Source organism: Canis lupus, chromosome 31 (assembly GCF_003254725.2).
Source record: "Canis lupus dingo isolate Sandy chromosome 31, ASM325472v2, whole genome shotgun sequence".
Lineage (NCBI taxonomy): Eukaryota > Metazoa > Chordata > Mammalia > Carnivora > Canidae > Canis > Canis lupus.
In genome coordinates, this window is record NC_064273.1 from 3,974,184 (window position 1) to 3,997,982 (window position 23,799).

Sequence of the window (23,799 nt, forward strand, 5' to 3'; positions counted from 1 at the left end):
TTATTGGTCAGGATAGACTAGCCACTTTAAAAGATACAAATAACTGAGTTTTATGAACAATGATATAATAATCCAATCAAAAAGTGTCTCCCCTATTTCATAATACAGACTAATTCCTACAGAGTATCCCAGATACAGATATTTAAACTTATTTTCTTAGTCTTTGGACTTGCCATGGTTTAACTTTACTTTGTTAACTCAAGAAAATGCCATTAGACTTCACCTTACATTTTGTATGTTTACCAATAAAATATATGCCCATAGGTGAATTCTCAGTTGGTGTTGCTTACTGGATGGGAAGCATTGATTAGTGCTTCTGTTATGAAATTCAGAGACAATTTGTGGCTGTTTGGTAGTGACTTTTATTTGAGACTAGACAAGCCACATGAATCCAAGATAAAGCCTCTAAGAGAATTCTTTGTCTTGGCCTTGATTGAAGCCCAAAATAATAAAAACAATAAGCCCTATGCTCCATATAGAATCTACAGACTTCGGAGTTTAAAACTTTTGCCTGTAGACTTGGTTGAGACATAGTAAAAGCCAAATCACTGATAATAATTTCCAGATGAGGCTTCACTGAGAAGCTTCTTGCCAGGTTTAACTGCTTCTTCAGTCTAATCTGAAATGTAATAATGCCCAACTGTGTCTACAGCCTATGTTATAAATTCTGCATGGCTGGCTTTACTAGGGTCTCCCTATTTAGTGCTTGCCAAGGCCTGAGCTCAAAACATTTATCCTAAACATATCAAAATCTCAATCATTTTGGTTGCTTTACTCCACTCCTATTTGTCAAAATGGCAAGCCTACTCACCAAATTCTGAGGTGTGTATCAATAAATAGCATTATTTTGCCAACCTCAAAGAGAGAGAAAATTGTGAGATAGAGAACTGTCAAATAAAGATACAATTTCACTGAGAGGGCATGATACAGGATTTGCTTATTATTCTGGCACAAAGTGGAAATCTTATGAGGAAGCGTTGATATGATATACTGTAAACCTTGAAAAAAATCACTTTGGCTATTACATAGGAAATGAATTGAATGGGTCAAGTGTTTAGTGACATTCTTTAGGAAGCTGTTAGAAATTCAGGTAGAGATGTTTGTGTATCAGGGTAGAAATATTTCAGTGGAGAATGAGAAAAGATTAAAGTAGGATTAAATTTAGGAAGCAATTTTGACAGGCCTTGAGGGTGGATCAAATATGAGAGTTAAAGGAAACACTAGCATCAAGGAATACTCCGTGTTTTCTAGAAAATAAAATTCATTTAGTCTAAGCAGGATGATTAGGAAGGCAGCAGATTTTATGTGGGGGTACATAAAGAAAATGAATAGTTCTGTCCCAAGCACATTAAATTTGCAATGCTTATTGGGTATACAGACTGAGAAGTTTAGGCAATTAAATATATGAGTCTGAAAATCAGGGAGTGGTCCAAGACTAAAGATACATGTTTAGGGATAATTAGCATATCGATGTTTTCTAAAATCATAAGACTGATGAGGCCATTTAGAGAAGGTATATAGAGAAGGAGACCAGGTTATAGTCATGATAAATGCTGATGTAATAGATGGAATAGTGGGAGGAACCAACAAAAAACATCGAGAAGAAGCTGAGAGTGAGGTAATAGGAATATCAAAAGAGCATAGAGTCTTGGAATTCCAGATAATTACATGTTTCATCTTGGGGCAGGTTGCAAAACATATCAAACACTGCTTAATGTAAGGTGAGGTCAGAAAATATCTATTGGTTTGTCAAGATAAAAGTCAATAAGGACTTTGATTAAAATAATTTCAGAGGAGCTGACCACCAAACAATTGGAATAGGCTAGAGAGAGAAAGAGAGGTGAGAAGATAAAATAGCAACTATAAACAGGACTGTGAACATTTTCTGATTGGGCAGCAAAATGATCATGTGGCCATTGAGGTGTTCTTTTCTTTTTTTTTTAATCGTATTTTGATGGTTAGTACTTCCTATGTTCTGCTTAAGAAATCAAGGGGCACCTGGGTAGCTCAGGCAGTTAAGCATCCAACTCTTGGTTTTGGCCAACTCTTGGCTCAGGTCATGGTTTCAGGATCATGGGATTGAACCCCTCGTTGGGCTCCATGCTTAGCATAGAGTCTGCTTAGATTCTCTCTCTCTCTCTCTCTCTGCACCTCCCCACTGTGTACTTTCTCTCAAATAGATAAATAAATATTAAAAGAAAAAAGAAATCTTATTAAAAGACAACAAGGCATTCTTATATGTTTCCTTGCAGATGCTTTATTGTTTTTCCTTTGATTTTAAGATGTACAATTCATCTGGAATTAAATTTGGGGTATAAGAGGCAAATTTGTCTTTAGAGATCATTTTCTTTTTCCTTATGTAAATACACAGTTGTGTATGTACATATATATGTAAATTGTGTGTATTTTATATAATTATATATGTAATATGACTATATACATAACATATATACATATATATACACATAACAATAACCCAGAATTCTTTATTGAAAAAACTCTCCTTTCTTCAGTGCTCTATCTATAACTTTGCCCTCAACAAAGTGTCCATTTATGTGTTGTCCTATATATGACCATTGTTTTGGAATTTTTTTCAGGGAATGCATTTTTTCAGTTCTTGCCTCAGGACCACAGTGTTCTAATTTCTCTAGTTTTATGGGAGGTCTTGATATACAGTATGGCAAATAGTTCCACTGTGTTCATCTTCTTCAGGTGTGCCTTTGTTCTTGGCCTATCATATCTTCATATACACTTTAAGTTAATAAATTGCATTCATAATCTCCCCTACTTCCCCACTCCCACACAAATGGTTTTGAGATACCCATATATGCACTACACATATTTTGTGGTTAAAACTTTTAAAGTAACAAAGGCAAAGTCTATCTAATTATAAATACCACATATTACACAATGCAAATCCTACATTAAAATCACTTATTTAATTACATATATCTCTGTGTTGGGTCTTCTGCATAGTTTAGAATCTGATAAATGTTGATATAATTACTCCTTAGAAAAATAAAAATATGCCCCAAATGATGTATGCAAAATTTGAGGATTCAGGACTTTGAAACCCATGTAAGAACCTCTGTTTAAAAGACCTAGTTTAAAAAAATAAATAAATAAAAATAAAAGACCTAGTTTTAGCAACTAATATGTCCTTCCTTCATTAGTTGAGTAAATCAATAAACTGCAGTACATACAAACAATGAAATATTATTCAACACTCAAAAGAAATGAGTCATCTAGTCATGAAAAGACATAAGAGAATCTCAAATGCATATTACTAAGTGAAAGAAGCCAATTTGAAAAGGCTACGTACTATATGGAGATAGTAAAAATATCAGTGGTTCCCATGGAAAATTGTCAGTGGTTCCAAGGGAGGGAGAGATGATAGATGGGAGAACAGAAGATTTTTAGGGGAATAAAAGCAATCTGTATGAAAAAAAAATCTATATGATACCATAACAATGGATACACATTATTATACATTTGTCCAAAATCCATATAATGTGCAGCAGCAAGACTGAACCCTAAAGTAATCTATGGTCTGTGGGTTATAATGATGTGTTAATATAGATCCATTAATTGTAACAAATGTACATGTCAATGTTGGTAGTGGAAGAGGCTATGCAAGTGTGGGCAAGGATATATGAGAATTCTCTGAACCTTCTACTCAAATAGTTAAGAATTTTAAACTACTCTAAAAATGTCTTGTTTTATATTTACTTTTCCATGCCTCACTTCTTTTAATAATTTTCCCTTATATATTTTTATCAAATAAGTATGAAAGTTATTAATTTCCTCCTTAATTTTCTAGCTATAAAGATTACATTTCAAATTAGCCTACAATCAAGATTTGATTCTAGGAGGGCTACCATATAGTTTTGATAAATGTACAACAACAGAAAGAATATATTGTAAGATATTATAGAAAAACTGTTTGTGTCAATCTTTCCCCTGCAATTGAAGGGTCATTGGCTGGAAGGTACAACAAGCCTCTAATCTTTGATAGTTTACATTGGAGACTCACTGAGAGTACAGTACTGTCGTGCTGGTGGGCATTATATTAAGCATCAACATTCCAGTAAAAATAAAAAAATCCTCTGTATTGTGATTTTGAAATTAGCAATACAATGTTTCTCTTAAGCATTTCTGTGACCAAAAGGTTCTCTTTTTAATTTTCCAAATGAAGTAAAAACCTAATAGAATTTTTTTTACTATTAGTACTAAAATTGTACATTAAATTTAGGAGACAGAAAGGTCAGTTGTTTTCAATAATGAAGACATGTTTCATAAATATATCTAAGTCATTTATTATTTGATTTCAATCAATGTATATAAGCTGTTATAGTGTGATCAATAATATCAGAATATAGTAATCATATGTACATATGACCAATTATGTCAAATATATTTATATCCAATGACAATTTCCTTATTAATATAAGGGTTTAGAAATAACCTCATTTAAAATATTTAGGTAAAGTTGCAAAATGCTGGGAGAACTACTGCAAATTCTAGAGATTGGGTAAAAATTGTTATTGTACATATAAGGACAAATCTATATGACCATATGTTTTATATTGTATTAAGAAGACTTAAGATGAGTTCTACCCTCTTAAAATTTGAAGGGAATGATTCATTATTGTTAACTACTGACATGATGCTGTATAACTGATCTCTAGAACATGTTCACCTTGTATAACTGAAACTTTATACCCATTGAATTCCCCACATCCCCCTTCCTTCCTTCCCTGGTTACCATACTCTTCTCTGCTTCTATGAATTCGGCAATTTTTAGATAGCTTATATAAGTGGAACCATGCAGTATTGTCCTTCTGTGACTGGCTTATTTCGCTTGGCATCATGTAGTCCAGATTCATTCAGGGCCATATTTCTCTTTTAAGTCAAGTGCATAAGTAAGTTGAAGTAAGTAATGTAATTTCTATTATTTTATACATTTTAAATATAAAAGAGATTTATGTATAGGACAAAAGTGACAAAACAAACAAGCAATATTTAAACCCATCTCAAGTAAAAACCTAACACAGTGCCTCATGGTCTGTCTCCCACCTTCTCCCTAGAGGAAACCACTGTTCAGTTTCCAGACACTTTATACACATATGTTTCTATATATACTCTCACTATTTTGAAAGTTCTGTTTCATTTAATAGTTTTTACCCATGTTGCAGAAAATATTACACTACATCTTTAGAGTGATATTTGTGTTTATAGATGTATGTGTTTTTGTATAAATTGAATTATAACTTTTTAAGGGAAGTTTTTCAGGATTTCCCAATGATTTTTTTTCTTATGAAAAACCTTTTCAATATTAAAAACACCAGTTTAATCTTTCAAGTTACTAACATAATGAATTATATGACTAGCATTTCTAATATTAAAATATTTTAATTCCTGAAATAAACTGTAATAAGTCAAAATGTATTCTTCTTGAATATCCTGCTACATTTTGTTAAAATCTATTGAATCTTTTTTTCTATATTCAAAGTGAGATTTTTATCCCATTTGCCTTTGTGTAGATGATCAGATGCTGGTATCTATGTTATTCTGAGTCTATATAAAGGCTTGAAGTCTGTATGGTCTGCATAAGTTTAAACAGTTCTGTATGTTTGATAGGAGGAATACATGAAATTTTCTGGCTTTCTGATTTCCTGGAACAGGACATTTTGGTAGTTTTTCCTTTTACTGTCACAGTAATTGAATAATATGAATTTCCTAGCTTCCTTGGGATCACCCTTTTATGTTATACTTTCCTAAAGAAGTATGGATTTCATTAAATTGTTCAAATTTAAAAGCTTATTATTTATACTTCTGTTACGTTTCTACTTACAATTTTATGTATTATAATTTATGTCCCCCATTTTATAATTCAATTGGCTCTAGCATATATATTTAATGCTTGTTTTTAAAAGGTGAACTTTTGGAACTCATTAATTTTCTTATTTTACAAACCATTTCTTTATATATATAATTATACTTTATTTCTGGATTATTTTGAAGTTTTATTTTTTCAGACTACCTAACTGTTTAAACAATCAATTTTATCTTTATTTTTTAAATTTACATTTGTTCAAAAATTTTACATTTGTTCTAAGAATTTTCCTCTCCTTATCCATGGGACATAATGTATAATAGGATACATATGCAATATATTCATTGTTATTATTTTCCCCACTGGTAATACTATATTCTCTTCTTTCTTCTCCTTTTCTCCTCCTTCTCCTCCTTCCTCTCCCTCTTTTTTTCTCCTCCTCTTCCTCCTCCCCTTCTTCCTCTTCCTCTTGCCTATCTCTTTCTGCTTCTTTCTTTTGTGTTTCAGATTTAGAGATCTGAGTTAATTCCACCTCAGTGCTCATGGATTACTATTATCAGTCTCTTCGATTTATCCTGTTTTCTTTTTGTGATGTATTTAACCTATTCATTCATATATTCCTGTTTTTTCTCTATTTCCTTTTTTCTTCCTCACTGTAGGCAACCTCCATTAAAGCTTTTGATGAATATTCTTAAACTCATATGTATCTTTGCCAAATGTAGTTCTGGCCCAGATATCTCCACTCTTTGGCACTGAAATCTAAATTTCTTCTAATTCCCTGCAACCACACCTGATGCTGAGATAACATTCTATTACTTTTATTGTAAAATTGTCCTTTTACTAGAGACAATACTTTAGGATTTGTAGTTGCTATATTGCTTGGCTGATTAGCTGTAGTAGTACAGTTGAGCTCCTACAGAAATACAAAGAATTGTTTATTCTTTAACAATTGAGTTTATAAATATTAATATGCACACTCATTTACTTCATTACTCATCATTCTCAGAGCTTTTAATATGACAATGCACATAGTGAATCTTTAAGAAATAGTATACTTATACAAAATGTTGCAAATCTATTTGAACATATAACCTTTATCCAGGATGCCAAATTACGTTAAATTGCTATACACTTAGGATATTATATATGGACCTCATGGTAACTACAAACCTAAAGCCTATAATAACACATGAAAAATAACAGAAAGAAATCCAAACATAACACTAAGAAACCCATGAATCTCAAAGAGAGGAAAAGAAGAAAAATGAAACAGACAAGAACCACAAAAGCAACCAGAAAACAACTAACAAAATGGCAATAAGTACGTATTTATTAATAATTTCCTTAAATAAAAACTGCCTAACTGCTCCAATCAAAAGATAGCAGAATGGATCAAAATAAGACCCATCTATCTATACGCTGCCTACAAGAGACTCGAATCAAGCCTAAAAAGACAAATAGATTCAAAGTCAAGGGATGGAAAAACGTTTACCATGAAAATGAAAATAAAAAACACCAAAAAGCCAAAGTAGCAATATTCATGCAAAATAGACTTTCAAACAAAGATGAACAAGAGGCAAAGAAGGACATTACATAATGAGAAAATGATGAATCTAACAAGAGAATATAACAGTTGTTAATATCTACTCAGTCAACACTGGAGCACCGAAATACATAAAGCAAATATTAACAGATATAAAGAGAGAGATTGATGGTATACAATAATAGTAGGGGACTTCAAAACCCATTTTCATCAATGGATATATTATCAAGGCAGAAAATCAATAAGGAAACAAATGTCTTTGAATGACACATTAGAGCAGTTGGATATATCAGATATGTACAGAACATGCCATCCAAAACCAACAGAATACACATTATTTTCAAGTGCACATGGAACATTCTCCAGAATAGATCACATGTTGGGCCACAAAACAAATCTCAACAAATTTAAAGATTAAAGTCATATTCTGTGTCTTTTCTGGCCACAGTGGTATGAAACTAGAAAAATCACTTTTAAAAAATTATTTTTCTCAGTCCAAATCTTGTGCTTTTAGTAACCATTAATTTCTTCTTCTTTAAGTGAGTCAAGGATATATTATTATAATTTTTCTGAAGAATTAATTAATGGATCAATGACTTTGTATATATATTTGCATATATACACACACACACTTCCTTCAACTTTTTAATAATCTCAAATTATCTGTAAGTAGTTCTTTTATTATTTAAAGTGGTATATTCAAGTATTCCCCTGCTACTTGGTTTTTGCCAGTAATGCTTGCTTACATACATTGATGGTATCTTTGAACTTAGATCTTTGTGCATGCTGCTTCCTTAATGAATTATTTTTCTTTATTGCTTTATTAAGTTCAGCTTTTATCATAGGATGCTCCTTATTCCCCCAAATCCTTGTTGATCCTTCAAGGATATGTTGTCTTCTTTTTAGTGATCTTTTGTGAATCACTACTGAAGCATTTAGCAAATCTATCATCATTATTATTTATTTCTATATTTTCCCTACTAGGTTCTAAATTAGAAACTATTTCTGAGAACAATTGTATTTACAAGACTAGCATTTATAGGTTCTAATAAATGTTATTGGATGAATATATTAAAAATGTATGAGTCACATATAAAAATATGCATTCTTATCCAATGACAAATATATTCTTTCCCCTTCTTACCTAAAAGCAATCACTGTTACTAGCATATTTGATATTCTTACTAGAGATATAAACATATTTACAGACTGCATATGGCATTTTGTTATTTTCTCTTTTATTCAAATATAATTATACCTTGCTATTTGGCCACTTTTTTTTTACTCAATATTATTTTTGAGCAGTTATTCATAAAGAAAATCTGACTCTACTACATTTTTGTGACTACTGTACCATATCACATTATATGAGTATACCACAAATGATATATTTCTTTTCCTACTTTTAGACATTTGAGTTGTTTTGAATTTCCTGATACTGCATATAATCGAGAGACAAACATTATATATGCATATATATGCATTCCTATTCCCATAAATATTAATCGTTTATTTATATAGATTAATATGGGGAAATTCTCATGTATATGTATAATCGTGGCTTGATTATTCTTTTGCTCTGTTCCTTTTTAATTTTATTAATTTATAGTAGCATTAATAGAGTAACATATTAATGCTAGAAAAAAATCCTTTCTATTTAAGAGAAGAGATGCAAATATAAAATCATATAACTTCAGCAGTTCTTTACTTTTAACCATAAACACAGTTATTTTTAAAAAATATTTTAAAAAAATATCACCTAACTCTGTTCACTAATAGGAGCCTAGAAGCAATAATACTTTAGTTGAAATGAGGACTCCTAATGTCCATGTTGATTTTTAAAATATCATATCCCAATAAAAAAACCCCAAGCTCCTCAGAAAATTATCTGATTCTAGACCTGGAGCCATGAAAGTGTAGGCTAAGTTTGGAGCATCTTATGCCAAAAAGCAGTGTTAGAAGATTAATGGAAGTAAAATGAATGGACACAGGCTGGCAACCACCAAATTCAAGACAATTTGAACATCAAAGGGATTGTTTTAATTGCTTTCAAAGACTGACTAAATAAAAATCGGAGTCCACTGTGTTACTCAGGTAAACCTTTAAAATTTTATGTTTCCTTTTAGATGACTATATACCAACTCTTTCATCTGAAAATTGGTCCAATTCTCTGATCCAATGGGGACTTCCCAGAATGTTATGATAGCACTCAATAATATAGACGTAACATTTCAAATATGCACAGTGTTATGAAACAACAGGCATATGCATATGCTGTTACTGTAGCTGTGCTTATAATTTGCCATCCAATGCCAATATAAAATCCTCAGTAAGTCATTAGAACTATATGTAAATATATCTTTTTCATACTTGCTCTTCACATTGTGTTGGTTATCAAACAAGACAGTTAAGAAACATGGCAACTGTAGAAGTGACTATAGTAATTATGGTGCTTGTTTTTCACTATTAAAGTTGTATGTTTCTTTACATTACAGAAACAATTTTTAGGGTTTTTTTGTACTAGGAAACACAGTTATTTGAAATACAATAAATGAAGACAATACATGGCTTTCCATTAAAAAAATAAAGATAGTTGTTAGAGGAAAAGCTATAAGCATATACTTTTTCATTTTATGAGTAATCTTTGTCATTCCAGTAGATTAAATAAGCTCTATTTTATAGAAGAATCCTAAATTATAAATATAGATGGGGAGGTAAAAAACAATTTCTTTGTAATATTCAATAAGTATATATACTGATAAGGAACACCAATGAGTGTTAAAATATTAGATACAATATGGTGGCAAACAAGGTATTCCAATAGTGTCACCTTATCACCTAATAGATGAGTAGCGAATTGCATTCAAGTTCAAACTCAGCATCAATAATCATGAGTAAACCATATGTGCATGTCTTATGATGTTATTTAATAATAAAATACATAGCATCACTTAATGATATTGTAAAAAGTACTTAAATTCAATTAAATCTTTAAGTATAAATATCATTCTATTGGAAATCAGAAGATGGAACATTGTGCAAGAAAGCATGTTGGTCTCATCAAAAAGTTAGTGTTATATTAAGAAGGTGGGGAGGGAGTCATGTTTCTAGAGTAAAAAGATGAATATCTAAAACAACATGAGCAGTTTGACTGTATATTTGATTTAACATAAAAAAAGATATGTAACACATTTTGAGAACAATTTTGAGAGTTTGAATATGGTTGAGATATTAAGTACTTAGGTTTGATAGAAGTATTTATGTAGGAGAAATGTCCTTGTCTTACAATGTGCATGATACAAAATTTAGAAACCGTCATTTTGCCTACAAATATTTTCCATAAATATAACATGGATCATGCACACACACAAATACATACAGTTCTGTGCAAGTATATAAGTTTATGTTTTATATATACATGTAAGCATATATATGCATATAAACATACACATAAAAGAATGGCAAAATATTAATAATTGTTATTATGATAATCTAGTGATTAGTATGTGGCTGACCAACCTTTCAACCTTGAGTGCTGGAATATCTTCAATTTAAACATTTTATAAATTATTTAATTTGGGTTAAAGTCATATTCTTTGTGGTAAGGTTTATTTTTGTTACCATTAAATAACAGATTTCTTTTGTATGTTGGCAACTTTGTTTTGCAGGCACTTGCTGAGTTAGGAGGGATTTTTGTTTTTCTTCCTTGTTTTAGCTGTTATTCTTCTATATGTCTATCCCTGACTTTTTCACAGTTTTGCAGTTTTGTGTTGATGATGCTACCTGGTCATAAGTCTCCATCCTAAGCCAGATATTGTAAACACAGGCTGTTGCTCCTGCTTTGTAGTGGTATTTGGGCTAGAAATTCATTTATGGGCCCAGTGTGAGAACTGATCAGTTTCTGCTTGCAAAGCTTGTTGTCTTCCACCAAAGAGAAGCTTACTTTATATTTTTTAAGATTTTATTTATTTACTCATTAGAGAGAGAGAGAGAGAGAGAGAGAGAGGCAGAGGGAGAAGCAGGCTCCATGCAGGGAGACTGATGTGGGACTTGATCCGGGACTCCAGGGTCACGCCCTGGGCCGAAGGCAGGCACTAAAATGCTGAGCCACTCAGGGATCCCGGTTTGTAGCATTCTAAGATTATTAGATTTTACCATAGATATGGTAAAGACATTGGAGTTTTATGAGCAAGGTATGATAATACTGGAAAAATAACATTTGGGCTGATGTGTTGAGAATATAGTTTAGGTGTACAGGCATGATAACAGAATCACTATTTAAGCAGCTATTGAAACACTTCAGGGGAAGAATGACCAGGATTTGAGCAGAGTTATAATACAGGATGTAGCAATTCTGGAAAACAGATGATAGCTGATAGATAGATAGATAGATAGATATAGGAATACACATATCGTACACATATCTTTAAGAAGATATGGTGGACAGAATAGCCCTCTAAATATTTTAATCTCCAGAATCTGTGAATGTATTATCTTACATGGCAAAAGGACTTTGCAGATGTGAATAAGGAACTCAAGATGGGGAAATCATAGTATATTAACAAGATATACCCAAAACATCACAATAGTTCTTAAAAATGGAAGAGAGAAAGAGATGAGAGTCAAAGGGAGATGTTACCACATAAAGAAGGCACAGGGATGTGCAATATTGCTGGCTTTAGAGGTAGTAGAAACAGGTCTCTAGAATATGGAAGAGGCATGGAAAATGCCTCTCCTACATACTTCAAAGAGGAATACAGTCTTGCTGACACCTTGATTTTAGATCAAACAGGCCTATCTAGTATGTCTGACCATTTGACAGTAAATTTATGTCATTTTAAGCCAGTAACCTTGTGGTAATTTGTTATAGCAGCAATAGAAAACTCATAAATATTTTTATTCCTGGAAGTAGAATATTGCTATAACAAATACCTACAAATGTGAATGTAGATTTGGAATTGGACAATAAATAGAAGCTGTAAAAATTTTTAACAACAAGTTAGAAAAGGCTTAGATTGCCTTAAAAGGACTGTGAGTAGAAATGTATGTGTTAAAAATATCACTATCTGAAAAGATGAAAAGATCATGGTATAGAAAACATGTATCACATCAGAGAATATCTAATTCATCTGTTGCTAGGAGCACAGATATTAAAGGCACTGCTGATTCAGAAGAAAATGAGGAGCATATTACTGGAAACTGTAGGAAAGGAAAATTCTTGGTGTATAATCACAGAAAACTTAGGAGAATTATGACCTACAGTTAAGTAGAAAGCAGCAATTGTAAACAATGAAATTGGACATGTAGCTGATGCAATTTTTAAGCAAAGTGTTAAGATATGGATTTGTTTCTTAGGCACAAACAGTAAAAAAATGATGGGGGGAAATAAATTGGGAGAAGAATTACTAAACAAAAAGAAAAGAGGAATCGATGATTTGGGAAATTCTTAGTCTATCCAGATTACAAAACATGCTAAAATTCACTGCTATGAACATATAATCTAAAAAAAAAAAAAAAGACCTAAGTGTGGCCGTACAACCTTTAGCTAATATCTTAGAAAGAGGAGAAGGTCAAAAGATTCAGTTAAAGTCTCTTTAGAGAGATTAAGGATATATCACAGATGCTCTCAATCAAATTAGAAAGAATCTTAGGAACTCGATGGATATGTTCCCTGAGTCATCTCTTTCAAAAATAGAAATGGGTTATATAGAAAAGATGTGTGTATGATCTCTTCTGTAATGGAATAAATCCTCATGATATACATAGAAAAACTATGAAGTTCTTGGTATTTTATACCAGTAGAAACGCTACCCACTAGACGGGACCAAAAAGGACAGAAAACTTTAAAAAAGGTTGTCATAACCCCAAATCTCTGTAGGCAGGAAACAGCCTCAACAAAATGTCTCAAATAGTAAATTTCATTTTATTACATTACATTTCAGAAGTCAGAGACACAAGTCCAGAGTATGGAGCCACAGCCACAAAAGAGTATTCCTAGACTATGACACCTAATAGAATTTTCCAGACTAGGTTTCAGAATTGCTTAGGACTGGTGGCTCCTTCATTTTCTCCCTTTGAGTTGGAACATCTGTGATAGTTCCCTTATGCCTGTAACACCATCACATTTTGGCAGAGGTCCACAGATGATGAAGATGTATCTTAGGATAAATCACATCCAGAAACTAGTTTAGATGATTTAGATAACTTTTTAGTTGATGATATTTAGATAAGATTTTGGACTTTGGTTAGATCCTAAGTATGGCCTTTTGGGGAACTTAGGATAAATTCATTTTGCATGTAAGTTGGACAAGAATCTTTGGGAGACAGAGAATGGAATCTGGTAGGCTGAATAATGGCCCTCAAAATATGTTCATGTCCTATTCCCTAGAACCTCTGATAGGTTACCTAAGGAACTTTGTATAAATTATTAAGTTGGAAGTGGAAAGGGGAGATTTAAAAGAGAGTCAGAAGATGCGACTATAGAAGAAAGTCATAGAATAGAATGTTGCTGGTTTAATTTATGATACCCTGTCCTAAAAGAGGAGGAGGTTAGTGCACCCCTGAATAGTCAAGAAAACCTGTAAGAAATACTTGGAGAATCAGATACTATATTACAGTGTGAATGAATGAAGAAAGTGCTCACACAGTTCCCATTCTTTTGTACCACTGCCTCCCACGGGGCTCCAAATTGCATTCGTAAGAAGGAAGAGGCCCCAGAATCATGAATATTCTAGAAAAAAATCATCTCCCTCTCTAAACTCTTTAATACTCACAGTCCAACCAATACTATCTCCATTGGTAATTAAAAAGGTTATTTCCATAATAATATTTATCTCTTTAGATATTCCTATAAGAAACCCTAGTTCCAGATTATCTATTATTCCCAAAATCCACAGTCCAAATGACATTTAACATCACCTTGTTGGATTTCATTTTCCAACTCTCCCTCTCAATTCCCATAACTATTTCCCAAAGCCTAAAGGCATGCTTAATAGGCACCAGCAAAACACCTGTGTCAACAAACTTTTCTAAGAATGTCTCTAACTTTTTGTTCTAACTGAAACCTGATGATATGCATATCTTGAAACCATTTTACTCATTTACCACTTCTCTATCATATTCTTCATTGCCAATTGACAGTGAGACAGAGGCATTTTTCTGAGCTACATCCAGATCATTGCTTTGCTCCCTTTGTAATATTAACAATCATAGCAACAATAATAAACAGTTTTGAGGGTTAGGTGATTGTTTTGTATGACCAGCTATTACCCTCCCTCTTGTATCATTTCCTGGAGATTTCAGTTTTTGAAATAAACAGTGTCCTCAATTCTTTATTGATGTAAGTCTTATTTCTGTAACTTAATTTACTTCCCTCCTAATTTTCACTTTTATTATTACATTCTGGAAGAAAATTTCTGTGTTTTTAGGTTCCTCTCACAAGTACCTAGCTGCAATAATTCTCTGACCCCACTGGGGCCTACAGCCATTTGATTTTGCAAAGCTAATTCCTTGCAAGCTAATTCCCTTCTTTATCAAACTTAAATTCTGAGGAATATTATTCTAATAGTCTTATAAGCACTTTTCACTTACTTTCTCCATCTTCTCTTTTAAGGAAAAATGCAACTCCAGTTAAACCCAACTCTCTCTTACCCTCTTACTACAAGTGTTAAGTGCACTCTTACTACACAGTGTAGAGGAAGCTACAACTGGCTGGAGAAATGCAAATGACAGTTATTCAATCTACATTTCCTTGGTCCTTAGTGGGGTTTAGAAAGCCCATATTTACTCTTCTATTCTCTTCAACAATTGTTTCTTATTATCCCTTGAATCTCAAAGGACCAATAACATTCAGCTATCTGTACTTTCACATGATTAATTTATACTTTTTGAAGATTTTGTTAGTTATATATGAAACAATTAGAAAATAATCCCTACATCTCCTACCACCACTTCTCAACAGTTTATATCTGTACCAATATATCATATGTGTGACTAAAGAGTGTGTTATCCTTTATACTTATATGGTAAATCCATACCCTCCCCTCAGGAGTGTCCTTTCAAGAATTTTCCACACTCTTGCATGTATTACCAGTTTTTCTTTCTCTTTTGCACCATTCTAATAAGAATATGAATCTATGAGTCTCTTAAATTGATTTCCTATTAATGATCTTTTTAAAATTTTCTTTAGCCTTTTATTTTGATAAGAGATAATATTATATACTTGGTGGGCCCAATAAATCATATATGCATGTAAATTCTTTACAATGAGATTGTTAAGTCAAAGGGCAAAAGCACTTGCAATTTTGATGAATATTGCCAAAAAGACCCTCCTATGACATAATAACGCTGCCTATTTACATGTAGTTATACAAAGAAAATGCTGTTAGACATTGCCCCTTTTTTTTCTGCCATTCTGTGATGTGAAAAATTTTATCTCAGTAGAGTTTTAATTTGTATTTTTATTGTGATAGATTGATAACAAAAATGACCCAAATTCTCCAATTTCCCTATATTCATACCTTTTGTAGTATGATTTTGCATTTATTACTATTAGGAAGCAAAATCTGTTTCCTCACTTGTAGAGTAGGAGCTGGCCTTATGACATACTCTGGCAATGTAATTTCACAAAAGTGACAGTGTGCCAGTTCTGAGCCTAGGCCTCAAGAGATAATGTGTATTTCTGATCTCTCTTTTGGAACTCTTCTACCACCACGTAAATAGGCCTGGGCTAGCTTGCTGGATAACGAGGCCCATTCACTTCTATTACCCTAGCCAACTAACAGCCAGCCCACAAACAACTATCCATCAACAAAGTGAGTGGTATTATTTTAGATGAGCCTAATATCCTCAGCTGTCCTAACAGCTGACCACAGATGAATGGAGCAAGCCCAGCTTGGATCTATAGATATACAAAGATAACCTGCAGGCTTGTGAATAATAGTAAAAATGTTAACTACTGACTTATGCAATGTTTATAATGCCATTTCTACATAATTGACACTTATTATTGAGTTTGAACATTTTTGCATATAAGCTTAAGAGCCATTTTTTTGTATTCCTTTTTCTTTGCACTATTATATACTTTCCTGAACTTCCTCAGTAGAATTTGTCTGTTCTTTATCAATTACTGGGAGCCATATTTCTAATGAGGAAGATTAGTCTTTTTCTGTGAATATATTTCTCCCTTTGCATCTCTTTTGATGTTCCTTAAGGCATCATCTGCCATAAAGCAGCTCTTATTTGTATATAATAAAAGTATCACTTTATAGGATTCTAGATGTCAACTGCTTTCACAGTTTGAAAGATTTCTGTTTTCTTACTTCATAAGGCAACTTGTTCATATTTTCATCTAGTACTTTAATTATTTGATTTTTTCATAAATTCAAATTTTGTTCTCCCAATTTGGAATTAAATAGAAGCAAGAGAGCATCACATTCACCCAAACCATGAGAAAAATCCATAAAACTCATTTAAGTTGTAGTGTTGCAGAACCTATTTTATTTTTTTATTTTTTAAAAAAAGATTTTATTTATTTATTCATGAGAGACAGAGAGGCAGAGACACAGGCAGACGGAGAAGCAGGCTTCGTGCAGGGAGCCAGATATGGGACTCGTCCTGGGTCTCCAGGATCACGCCCCGGACTGAAGGCGGCGCCAAACCGCTGAGCCACCGCGGCTGCCCTCAGAACCAATTTTAGTGCTGAGTTCCCAAAGCAACCAGGTGAACTAAATGTGAAAAAAGTGACATGCCTCTCAAAAAAAAAAAAAAAAAAAAAAAAAAAAAAAAGACAAGACTCAAAGAGTTTCCCCGTAGTCAGAATGCAGAAGAGAAATTGCTGCCATATATGCAGATAAGAAGAAAACTACTGAAATGTTCATAGACAGATGACAAATTTTAGCAGAGATATGACAACTATGAAAAAGTGAAAACTGGATATGCTAGAAATGAAAAATAAAATATTAGGAATAAAGAATATATATATATATATATATATTTGAAACTTTACGTCCTACCATCATTGTTTATTATAAAGGCAAACACTGATTCTGATTATATGATTATCAATAGGATTTCCAGTAGGAGCACAGACACTGTACCTCCAAACATTTTGGATTTGCTGTGATGGGGATCAGCTACCAGCAGGGCCTGTCATACTGGATGTGGATGTCTCCAATCTCCTTCTGAGAAGCCTCATCTGACTATATCAAAAGCCACCAAGGTTTTGAAAATGGACTGGCGGATTGCATAAATCTGGGCCATGCTCCTGTCAACCTTCAAGCAAACTCAGATGTTCATACTAACAAATCTCGCCTTACCCAGAAGCAGAACAGTTGGAGGAGGTTGTTTTGCAGCTTGACAGCTCCATCATCTCCAGGGGCCACTCATTCACTTTGGTGAGGCTATTGCCCTGCTTTCAGGGTTGTGACCAGTTCCTTGTGTCCAAAGATCTGCATGTCCATTTCCTGATCCCTTGGTCCCTTGGACTTCATGAAGAGATTTCGTCTCACTTAAAACCAAAAAGTCTGACCTAATTGACTCACCATCCCAATGAAATAAATTTTTTTCTCAATTAAAGCTGAAGTCCATAAAATGTACATTAAGTTCAAGTCATTTATGGTAGATAAAAAAAGAGCATAATATCATTTTGTTTATTAAAATTTTAAGTATATATATATATTTTTAAAGATTTTATTTATTTATTCATGAGAGACACAGAGAGAGAGAGAGAGGCAGAGATGGAGGCAGAGGGAGAAGCAGACTCCATGCAGGGAGCCCCACGTGGGACTTGATCCCAAGACTACAAGATTACGCCCTGAGCTGAAGACAGACGTTCAACAGCTGAGCCACCCAGGCACCCCTAATGTATATATTTTTCTTGAAATAATGATTGGAAAGAGTTTTCCCAAATACAAATAACATGAAACCAAAGATAGATTGTTTACAGCAACTTTTAAAAAATATATTGTAAAAAAAAAAAAAAATAAAAAATAAAAAAATAAAAAATATATTGTATATGAAATTATTTTAGGGAGGTTGAGCCAACATCTTACATATGAAAAGAGAAACATTCAAAATATTTCAATTAGTTGTTTATAATAGAAACAATTTTTGGTATGTCTACATCTAAAATATCGAATAAAGCAGTTAGATGTTTTAACCTGTATTGAATAGATCCTAGTTTGATTATCCCCTAAAAGTCATTTGAATATTAAATTTCAAATTAGGAGTGAAATTTTAAATTAATTATGTTCTCCTTTAGGTTTTAAAAGAAAACTATTTAAGCTGGCCTTTAAATAGTTATGCTGAAATTTAGTGTTAATAAGTTCCAGCTATGCAATATTTTTAGTAATTGTATTTTATGCAGACCTTGCTGATGTTAATGCTAGTGTTTATTTTAAAGTACATTTGATAGCACGTTTCTTAAAGCATCCATGAATATTATTCTAAGACAAGCATTTTGAATCTGTAATAAATCTGTAAGAAAAAATCACACATATTCCAAAAATTAATAGTGTTTGAGGAGCTTAAATTATACCTTTCATTGAATATCATCAAATATAATTCATAAACCTCCAAATATTCTTTGGAATTTTTTTATGATTTTCAGATGATAGCACATAACTTCAGCTTATTATTTCAAATAGTTTCATCTGCTCAAAAAGCGCACATTTCTAGCATTTTGTGACATAAAGTAGATTCAAAAGAACTGGCATAGAGGCATTTCAGAAGCGAGTCATTTAGACCAGCAAGAATTAGCACACTTTTTATACGAAGTGCCAGATAGTGAACGTTAAACCTTTCTGGGTTATTTGAATTCTGAGAAAACTACCCAAGTGTGCCATTTTCACATGATTGTAGTCATAGATTTTATATATATATATATATATATATATATATATATATATATATTAGAAAGAGAGGGGGAGAGACAGACAGAGACAGAGAGGAGCATATTTTGTTCTAATTAAATTTTATTTACCTAAATTTTTATTATCTAATTTTATATTTATTTATTTATTTATTCATTTATTTATTATTTACTTTTATTTAAATTGGCAGTGAGCTGATTTTGACTGAGGGGCCATAGCTTGCGCATCAGAGAGCCAAACTAACCTAAAATACAAAATGGAGAAAGGTTATAAGTATCTTAACTAACTGGCAACCATTTCTACACTTGTTGGTTTTGGTGGGTTTTTTTAACTTTTTAAAAAAGATTTTCCATTTGTCTCCGAAGTAAAATGCCTAAATTCCTCCATGTTCTTGTTCCTCAAGCTACATTTGTAGTTTATATCTTCATGGCTCATTATTATCTTTATCTCATTTTGCTTTTTTTTCTCATTTACACTCTCACTTAAGTTTTCCTCATTAAAAAGTGAAAAGAAAAAAACTAAATGATGGAAGTCATAGAGATGACTCTATAACATTTTATTTTTTCCTATTTGATGTCCCTTTCCCTCTTTTTATATTTGTGTTTGCCTAGTGGTTCCAATAAAGCATCAGAGAAGACAGGGCCTCAAATAACAGACTATGGCACCATAAAAGATAAATTTAGAGACAACAAATTTTATACTCTAAATGGAGTTGACACAGAGACCTATTGGTCAGGCCAGGATGAAATGATAGTGGCCTGGCAACAAGAAGGCAGGCTCATCAGTAAAGTACTTCTGGCATTTCTGGAAGTCATGTACTAACCATCATAGACCTTGTCTTACAGTGAATGACATCCGTGAAATGGCATTGTTTGGCACATTTGCACATCAGGGCAGGCATAATTTTGAGAATTTTATTAGCTTCAAAGGACTCAAATCACAATGCATATTTCAAAGGACACTATGTTCAGGTCAAAATGGCATAGAAAAATGGAGAAGTGTCAAATAATCTTTCAGGAATATACAGAAATCTAAACATCAATCTTACTTCAGTTCCTAGGATTCTGAATCAATTTTTGAAAGCAGGCTATTGATCCACCTAACGAAAAAAAATCTCACAAACACATTAAATTGGATTTTATGCCATTTTAAACTTTTTAAAATTAATTTGCACCTACATTTGAGATTTGAGATATTCATGATATATTTATATAATACCTGGTTCTAATGAAGTCCAGGTAATTTATGGATATTATCTCATTAAACATATGCTAAGGGCACCTGGATGGCCCAGTTGCTTAAGCATCTGTCTTTGGCTCAGATTATGATCTAGAGTCCTGGGATCAAGCCCCGTGTAGCGCTCCCTGCTCAGTAGGGAGTCTACTTCTCCCTCTCCCTCTGCCCCTGCAACACCGCTTGTGTGCTCTCTCTCTCTCTCTCTCAAATAAATAAATAAAATCTTAGGAAAAACAAAAACAAAAACAAAATATGTGCTTAACATTCTGTATTGCATAACCCTTGGGTATCTGTTATTCAGATTTAATGTAATAACTGATGTCCACAAATTCCAAGAGAAATAGACATATGTAAAAAACTAGACCTATTAAAACTATATATGTATTATATATGCGAATATATATATATATATATAAAATATCTGTATGTGTGCACAAGTGTATGAACCTAATTGTAATATAATCATTCAGTAGGGCTTTAGGATAACTACTTAGGTGGTATTTTAATATCCAGTTAGTTTTTTTTTTAATATATTGTGATAAGAGTTTGTCAATATTTCTCAGCTTGAATAAATGATATATAATAAAATTAGTTTATGTTTCTTGAAAAATTAATATAGAGCCTAATTTATTTTTAATTTTAGGGTACGTCTTGTGACTAATTTTATGAATTCAAAAACACAAAATTAAGTTGATAGCTTATTCATGGGCATTATTCTTTTTCAAAAATTAAAATGCACTGACATATGAATGGCTTCATATAAATATTTTGAGTTGTCAGTCACTGGAAATATCAAGATAATATTTGTTTTTAGCATAGGCATTTGAATTTTAAATTCATTATGGTCATTTTCCTTTCAGTTATAGAAATAATTAGGATGTTTATATCATTATTTAGCATTTCAGTGAATTCTGGGTTTACTGCGGCACGTAGTAATGGAAAGAGTGAGATTCTTTATACTGAATAATCCATGCAATAATAAGTATAAATGATGTATTTGGAATTGTGTTTAAAATGATGATTTAAAAAATAAATAAAAATAAAATAAAATGATTTAAGTACTGGTTACTATAATTATTTTGTATTTCCAAATACATACATATGTATGTATACATACATATACAAATACATATTTCTCAGTTTGAGAAAATCACATTACCGCTTCAGATTCCTTGTCACTAGAAAGGGAATGATGAAAGTACTTGTTTCACTGTTAGTATTTTTAGGTCACTTTGTACTTTTGTATTTTTAATCTGAGAATTTATCATCAAAATACTCTGTTCAATAGCTATTGAAGTTAGTTTGCTACCCACATCTCTAATCATTTGAAATATAGTTGGATTAACTTTTTTTTTGTCTTCTATTATAGATTTTGTTTTTCTCCAGTCTTTTTAAAAGTTTTTTTTTTTCTGAATTAGTGAATGTTGACAGAATTCTAAATGTCAAAATGATACAAAAATGTAAATTCAGTAAGAAATAGTGAAAGAGACTATAAAGGAAAGGGAGGAAACTGAGTGGGGAAAAATTAGAGAGGAAGACAAACCATAAGAGACTCCTAACTCTGGGAAACAAACAAAGGGTTACAGAAGGGAAGGAGGATTGGGGGCTTGGGGTGACTGGGTGATGGTCACTAAGGAGGGGCACTTGATGGGATGAGCACTGGGTGTTATACTATATGTTGGCAAATCAAATTTAAATAAAATGTTTTTTAAAAATGTATACTCAGAGAAGTACTGCTTTCACAAATTAATTCCACCTTATCCCCATCATTCATTCTTTTACCCATTCCCAATCAAATCCTGTAGGTAATCACTGTCAGTAGTTTCTGGTTTATCATTCTTCTCTTTCTTTTTAAGGTTATTTATTTGTTTATTTGAGAAGGAGGAGGGGCAGAGGAAGAAGGAGAGAGATAATCCCAAGCAGACTCTGCCCTAAGTGCCCAAGGTGGACCTCAATCTCATGACCTGGAGATCATGATCTGAGTAGAAATCAAGAGTTCATTGCTCAGCCAACTGAGCCCCCACTCAGGTGCTCTTCCTCTCTTTCTTTTTGGGAAAACTAATCAGATATATACATTTGTCCTTATTTCTTATACAAAAGGTATTGGTATCATACTATATGTATCTTTAAAATTTTATCATTTTCCATTAAACCTACACCTTGGGAATTACTCCCTGAAAGTTCAATTTATAAAGATAGTCCATATTTTTTAACTGTTATTTGATACTTCATTGTGAAGATGGATATACCTCAATTTAATTACTTATCTGTGTTTGAATATTTAAGTTATTTCCAATATATTGCCTTTATAAATAATGGAACAAAATTGTGGATATATAAGTGATATTTTTGGATAATTTTAATCAGGATAAATATTTACAATGATGGCTGAATCAGAAAGTAAGCACATGTATTTTATTATGCATTTTCCAATTCTCCACAAATGTACTCATTTCATCTTTCACAGGCAGTATATGAAAATAACTCTTTCCTCACAGCCTCAACAAAAGAATGATTTATCAAGCTTTTGTAATTTTCCAATATAATAGATGAAAAGTAATGTTCCAGGGTAATATTTTGTATTAAAATTTTATTGAGATAATTTTAGATTTACTTGAAGTCATAAGCAATAATACAGAGAGATCGCATGTACTCTTCTCATTTCCTCTAACAGAGGAAACATCTTGTGTAGTAAAAATATCTCAACCAGGATATTGACTAATGACATTGATATAATTCACCAGTCATATTCAGATTTCTCAAGTTTTGCTTTTCTTCATTTGTATTATGTGTGTGTATGTGAATTTAATTCTACATAACTTTATCATATATGTATTCATGAATTCACCACCATAGTGTACATACAGAACAGTTCCATCACCACAAGCACCTCTGGTGTTGTCCTTTTGTAATGACACGACTTCCCTCACCCACCTGTACTCCCATTACTAACCCGTGTAAACAAATAATCCACCCTCCATTTCTAAAACTTTGTCATTTCAAAAATGTTGTATACATATAATCATACAGTGTGATTTTGGCATCTTTCACTGAGTCAAGTTGTGTGTATGAGAAATTTGTTCTTTCATAATACTAGCATGGATTCCTTGTATTCTAGGGCATAGATGTATAACTGTTTAACCATTCACCTGTTGAAAGACATCTGGACTGTTTCTAGTTTGGGGTTATTACAAATAAAGTTTATACAAATCACAGAAAAGTTTTCGTGTAAACATAAGCTTTTATTTTTCTGGGTTAAATGTATGAGAGTATAATTGCTAGGAAACTGTTTAATTTTATATGAAATTTCCAAA